Below are 7,718 nucleotides of genomic sequence, written 5' to 3'. Positions count from 1 at the left end.
ATGTCAGATCAGACTAACACAAGAATATAATAATAATCATAATAATAATCCTTGCACTTGATATAGCGCCTTATCACGTCGTTGAGACGTCTCAAAGCGCTTCACAGAATTTACTGTAAAGTGGTTTGACTGTATTTTGTGAGTGAAAACACAATTGCGCATAACAATGTCCCATGAACAGCCATGGAGTGAGTGTGACCGATTTTATTTTGGGGAATTGTTGGCCAGGACACTGGGAGAGAGAAACTCTCCCTTCTCCTTTTGAATAGTGGGATCTTTAATGTCCAGCTGATCAGGCGGGCAGGACCTGCGAAGGACGGCACCTCCAACAATGCAACATAATCCCTAGCCCTGTATGGCGGTGTCAGATTCTCTAGGACATCTGAACTAATGTGTTATGCTTAAATAGATTAGTTTATTCAGACACTACTCAAGTCTAGGCTGATGAACCAGTGCAGGGCTGGGGGCGTGCTGCATTGTCGGAGGTGCCTTCCTTAGGATGAGATATTAAACCAAGGAGTCATCGGCCCGTTCAGGTGGACGTTAAAGATCCCAAAGCACTACTAAAAAGAGAGACACCTAGTGTCCTGTCCCACAGCTCACAGACCCCACCCCACCCCCACCTCCACCCCCCACCCCCGGATATAATTAGCCATTCACTTCTGCTTGTGGGACATCGCTGTGTGCAAATTGGCTGCCGTGTTCATCCGCAAAATGCAATCACTGTGCAGATACTGTAAACTGCTGAAAATTTACATCAACAGCCCTGTCAAGCTCTTGTCTTGATGACGTAATAAGGTGCTGTATCAGATCTAAGAATTTCACTGGGGTTTTAGCACAATTTGTTGCCTTTTATTTTCCAAATTCTGTCATTAAATCTACAAATCTTTGGACAATCTTTTTGAACCTTAAAGTATCCAGACTCTCTGGGAGCAGACCAAAGTAGATTACATCTGGGCAACGTATCTGGACCACATATCTAGACCACATCTCACCCAGGCAGCTAAACTTTGCCACCTGGTTGAAAGTTCTTTTTGATTGAAAGATTTCTTGCATCTTTGGCCAAAGCGTAGAAAAAAAACTTGAAAACTGGAGTCCCATAGCTTAGTGGTTAGAGCACTCGCCTCGCAAGTGAGAGGACCTGGGTTCAATTCCCGGGAGGAGCAGGGTGAAACCGTAGGAAAGTTTCCTTACTCCACACACCTCTGTTTACCTAACAGTAAGTAGGAACCTGGTGCTATCGATTGGCAGATCGCTTTCTGGGGGTAATAATCCCTCCAACGTAATTAAATGAATAATCAATCCACGACTGTTTGTGGGACACTGCTGTGCGCTATTGGCTGCTGCGTTTCACCCACAAAATATACAGTCAATTCACTTTCCAGTATATTCTGTGAAGTGCTTTGAGACGTCTCAATGACCTGATAAAGCACTATTTCAAATGGAAGCATTATTATTATTATTAAAATCTAGTGTGGGAGCTAAAATGTGCAAAAAGGAATAGAGTAGCTGACCAGATCGCAGTTGTCTCTCCCCCCCCCCCCCCACACCACACACACACTATCATGCCTGGGATCACAGATTAACATTGAATAAATGTTCATTCGCTATTTGGCTTTTTATTCACATTTCATCCTGACAGCCAGAACTCACCATTTCTTATCAAACTGTTTTCTTTTTCGGGTCAGCCGGGTGTCTGACACTTGCGGAAACCGATCGCCATGCTTAAGCGTATCAGAGTATTAACAGTATCAAACTCTTAACAATCAGAGGGAGGGAGGCAATGAGAAACCAGTTTTGTTTTTACTAACTGGTGAAAATTGTAGCTCAGTGGTTAGAGCAATTGCCTCGCAAGCGAGAGACCTGGGTTCGATTCCCGCCAGGGCGAAACCTTGGGCAAGTTTCATTACTCCACACGCTTAATAATAATATCTCAAGAAAAAAAACAATAATAAAATTGGTCACTTCAATCCACGACTGTTTGTGGGACGCTGCTGTGCACAATTGGCTGCCACGTTTTGCTCACAAATATACAGTCAATTCTGTGAAGCATTTTAAAACATCTCGAAGACATGAAAACTGTTACATCAAATCCATTTATTATAAAAGAATTCAGTTATTAATTGAGAAATTCAATCATTTCCTTCCTAAAAAATCTCCATCCACACCCCCTCCTCCCCCCACTAAAGAAATCTCCTGCAGTTTTACATTAAATTGCAAATAAAAAATTCTCACCAAAGATGACTCCCTTTCTAATTAATCAAACAAAACAGCATAAATGTGACAGAAGTCTAGATTCACATCAAATAATAGCATATAAATAATACCGTCTATCAAAGTAATTTAAACAAAACTCATAATAATAATCCTTGCATTTGATATCGCATGTTATCATGCCTTCGAGACGTCTCAAAGCACGTCACAGAAAATACCGCAAAGTGAATTGACTGTATATTTTGTGGGCAAAACGAATGCATCTGGAGAAAAGGATACTATTCCTAGTTGTTTTAACAAAAAAATAAAAATAGCCTTGAATTTTAGATTAATCTCCAATCTTTCGCTCTCTCTCTGTCTCTCTCTCTGTCTCTCTAGCACAGATTTATTACAGATTTATTACAGCTGCAAAAATCAAATACTTTTTGAATTTCAACTAAGCATTTATTTCTAAACACAGAGAGAGAGAGAGAGAGAGAGAGATAATCTGTTACATTTCACCCCATGTGTATTTGTAACGGTGTCATTACAGCGATTGATTCTACACTTGTGTTATGATATATATATATTTAAATGTGGAATGACATTCAATTATGTGTCCTACGTATAAATATATCTATAGAGTATATATATATTTCCTCCTCCACTTTTAAGATCATATTAATTGTGACCATTTGACTGTGAGGCTCCTATAACAAGGGACTAAGGAGACGAGGGGTTATTAGATGGGGATTTTTTAGATAAACACATATAAACACACACACACATATATATATATATATATTGCAACTCACTTCCATATGAACCTTTAAATCCTACATTCCAGTAGAGTCTCCACTGGGCAATTGCTGGGTTGACTTCTGTGTGGGAACATTTTTTTCTTAAGCAGTTTAAACAAATAAGTCTCATTTGTATAACGATGGGGAAACAGAGAGACAGAGAGTCGGTGAGATTGAATGTGATGTGTTAACGTGGACTGTGCCTGGTGCAGTGTTGAGCTTTTTCTGATGAGTTTTGGTCATTCGAGATACAGCAAAGAAATGTGCTTCATTCCACAAGTCAGGGTGATAACCCACTAACGAATATTCTGCATAAAAGTCTATTTTGGGGAGGTTCTTTGTGTTAAAGAGAAAGGTGAATTAAGCTGTACACTTTTTTTTTTCTTCCCTGCAACCAAAGTGTGTCTTTCTTATTACCAAGACTGCTTTTCGTTCATTTTTGCCCTAAATCTGTGGGTTTTTTTAAAAAAGAAAATGGGTTGGGAAAGTTTGGGAGTAAGCAACAAACACACACACACACACACACACACATAGACACACACAGACCAGATAAAAAGAGTAGAGATGTGAAAAATTAAATGATAAACTCTTAGAAACTGTTTGTGCTCACTCACAAGCAGACTGATGCAGAATTCGACATACAGTTCTGGGTCTCAGTAAACGACCAAAAAAAAAGTTGCAAGGCTTTCAAGAGAAGATTTTATAACTTTATTGAGTGACTGGGTTGCTAATCTCATCAAAAAAAAAACACTGAGGCACTTTTTTTGTAATATGTATGTGAGTGGTTACACACAGCCTAGCGTGGAAATAACTAATAAATCTATAATTGCATTGTGTGTGTGTCTGTGTGTGAATGCCAATAAGTGAGGGGTTAAACATTGGAAACGGGGTCACAGGACTGAACAGTGATTTATATGCGTTAATAATTATGTGCATTGATAATGCTTTGGATTTATAACAATGGTAATTTTACACACACACACATATATATATAAAACCATATATACAATATATAATATATATATGGTTGGGTTTGGTACTAAATAGATGCAAATGCGTGAAATGTCCAGTAAATAATAATAATGTAACAATAATAATAATAATCCTTGCATTTGATATAGCGCCTTATCCCATCATTGATGCGTCTCAAAGTGCTTCACAGGATATATTGTGAAGATTGACTGTGTATTTTGTAGGCGAAGCGCGGCAGCCAATTGCACACAGCAGAGTCCCACACACAGTCATGGTTGAGTGACGAAATGATATGGACAATGTTTTATTGCAACAATTAAGATTTGCCTGGAGGCACTAACTTGAATAAGCATTCAGTACATTACGAACCAATTTGTAGAGTTTTGTTTGGAGTAGCTATTTTTTTTCTCTGCTATTAATCAGTAGGCAGACAGAAAACTAGAACATTAATAATAATAATCTTTCAATTTGATATTGCACCCTAGCATGTCGTTGAGATGTCTCAAAGCTCTTAACAGAATATACTGTAAAGTGAATTGACTGTATATTTTGCGGACAAAAAAATGCGGACAGCAGTGTCCCACAAACAGTCGTGGATTTTGCATTTTGTATTGTATAGAGTGACCAAATTATTATTTTTTTAAAACATTTTTTTGAGGGGATTATTACCCCCGGAAGTGATAATAATAATAAAAATGAGTGCAAGTGATCTGCCAATCAACTAACAACCATGTTCCTACTTACTGGCAGGTAAACAGAGGCGTGTGGAGTAAGAAAACTTGTCCAAGTTTTCACCCGTCCCGGGAATCAAACCCGGGTCCTCTCGCTTTGCAAGTGCTCTAACCAATACGTTACAAGAAGCTACATATGCTACAGGACTCCCCAGTACTCACTCAAAGAGACTACCTCAGTCACATAAAGACAAAAGCCTCAGTCACATTCAGACTACTGGGTGGAAAAGTTTGATTATAGTTAAAACCCTGTACATAGAACCATCAGCCAAGGCTGAGCTTAGTATTATTATTAATATTTATTTTATTGTTGCATTATTTATTATCAATGTTATTAATCAATTGCAATAATAATTTATCTGTTGTTTACCATGATGAATGATTGTATTATTAGTTGTTATATTATTTAATAATAATTAATTATGATTATATAATATAGAATAATAATTGTTGCATTTGATATAGCGCCTTATCACTTCGTCAAGATGCCTGAAAGGCTTCACAGGATATGCTGCAAAGTGGTGTGACTATGTATTTTGTGGGCAACGACATTTAATATAACTTAAAATGTAAAAAATATGATATTAAATGTAATGTAATAAAAAATAATATTAATCATTGTTAAAGTGCAAACCTCTCATTGTCCAGCAACTTGGGACGTCCTCCCAACATGAAAGGCGCTAAAATTGCAATTTGCTGTTGTTTTTGCTGTTTGATAATAATTCTTACATTTGATACAGCCCTTCTTCAAAGATTACGCAGTCACTATGCTTTACAGTAAATGCTGTGTAGATTCCAGTTAACATAATAATTGTAATAATCAGCCCCTTGCAATTGACACGTGGTGAAGGTATCTCAAAGCGCTTGACAAGAATTTATGGCGGAGTGCAGGGACTGTGCTTTTGCAAGCCAACAATTTGCACAGAAAAAAACCTGAAGTGAATGGCTAAGTTTCTTTTTTTGGCCAGCGCAAAGTGAAAATTTGGTGGGTTTTGCGGGTGAACACAGGAGCCAGTTTGTGCACAGAAAAAGTCACCGCAATCAGCCGTGGAGTGAGCGAGCAATTTTATTTTTTATTTGTGGCGTGGGGATTCGAACTCGCCGGGTTTATTTGGTGTGTGATTTAAAGCGACCCCAAAAAGTATAGAAATGTAAGGATTATCACGCTTCAAAATAGACGAGAGTATGTTTGCACAGCGAATATGTTGCACATGTTTTAATAATGTACGTGGCGGCAATCTCTCGCTCTCTGCTAACACCATATCCATTGAATGCTGCTAATGATTTTATTTATTACACACACACACACACACACACACACAAATGGTTGAATCTTGCAGGGAATTTTATTTTGCGTGAGTGAGGCAGTGACTATCTTTGGTGGGGGGGGGGGGGCGGGGGGAGATATTTCACATAGCAGCACCCCCTCCTTTCCAAAGACACAACATTACCTCAAGCATTATTTACGGCTTTGGTCAGGTATAGCCTACCTGAGTAACTGGGGGTGGGGGGGAGAGATGGTGTGAGGGAGGGGGAATTCTTATGATTTTTGAGGGGAGTCTCACTCCTCTCTCTCTCTCTCTCTTTCACTCACTCACACACACAGCGGAGTCCCATAGCGTAGTGGTTGGCACGCTCGCCTCGCAAGCGAGAGGACCAGGGTTTGATTCCCCGGCGGGGCTGAACCTTAGGCACATTTCCTTACCCCGCACGACTCCGTGAAGCGCTTTGAGGCATTTCAACGACACGATAAGGCGTCTGTCAAATGCAAGGATTATTCTTGTAATAGGTAAAAACACCAGCGACCACATGCACCAGCAAAAATAAGGATCAGAGCTTCACTTAACCACAAGAACAACAACAACCACGACAGCAGCAACAACAAGTCACCTCTATATAACGCCCTTCACAAGGAATAACGTGCATTCTGTGCAAACGTGAATTAAGGCAAAATCGGTTCCAACCAGCCTAGCTCCCTGACCCAGAACCCACTAAATGAGTTTACCAGTGAAAATGACTGGTTTCAACCTTTGAACCGACTGCAGGGGTTCCCAGGCCTTCAAACCCAATTCCTTAACCGTCTGACCTGGAGAAAGTTGGGGTGGGAGGTTGGGTGAGTGAGGAGACCTACTTAACATGGTAAGCAACCTCTGTTTACTGAGCAGTAAGTAGGAACCCGGTTGTTAGTCGATTGGCAAATCGCTTTCCGGGGCTAATAATCCCTCCAAAAAGAAAAATAATAATTTAATCACTCAATCCCACTCTCTGTTTTTCTCTCTCTCTCTCTCTTTCTCCAGTCTCGCTCACTTTTTCCTCTTTACTGCTGTGCGTAATTGGCCGCCGTGTTTGGCCCACAAAATACACTGTCGATTCGCTTTACAGTATATTTTGTGAAGCGCTTTGAGACGTTGCAATAAGACGTGATAAGGCGCTATATCAAATGCAAGGATTATTTTTATATTATTCCAAGCAGGGCTCTGAGAGAGAGAGAAAGAGCGAAGTGGGGGGGGGGGTCCCAAGGTGGGGGGAGTGGGGGCGGTCCCAGGGGGGAGTCTGAGATGGGGTGGGGGGGGGGGGGTTGGGGTCCCAGGCAGCTGTGAGTAACTTATTTGCTTCTTTGCGCCTCTCAAAGGCACTGAGAACCTGCGCTTGACTATAAGAAACTCACACACAGGACATTGGTTTGTGAGTGGGATGAGTGGAAAGAGAGGTGTGATATACAGTACTCTGTAAGCCTAATAATATCAATAATCCTTGTATTTGATACAGCGCCTCATCACGTACTTCAGGCGTCTGTCTCAAAGTGCTTCACGGAATACATTGCAAAGTGAATTTTGCTTTGTATCTTGTGGGCGAAACTAACAATAATAATCCTTGCATTCGACATCGCACCTTATCGCGACGTTGAGACGTCTCAAAGCGCTTCACAGAATGCCGTATGTGGCAAAGTGGAGTGACTGTGTATTTTGCACAGGGCAGCAAAACTTCTCAGCTAGATCCGCTGCCTTTCTCTCTCTCTCTC

This window comes from Callorhinchus milii, unplaced genomic scaffold (assembly GCF_018977255.1).
Source record: "Callorhinchus milii isolate IMCB2004 unplaced genomic scaffold, IMCB_Cmil_1.0 Scaffold4, whole genome shotgun sequence".
NCBI classification, from domain to species: Eukaryota; Metazoa; Chordata; class Chondrichthyes; order Chimaeriformes; family Callorhinchidae; genus Callorhinchus; species Callorhinchus milii.
The sequence above is the reverse complement of the archived record's forward strand: the minus strand, read 5'-3'. Positions refer to the sequence as shown.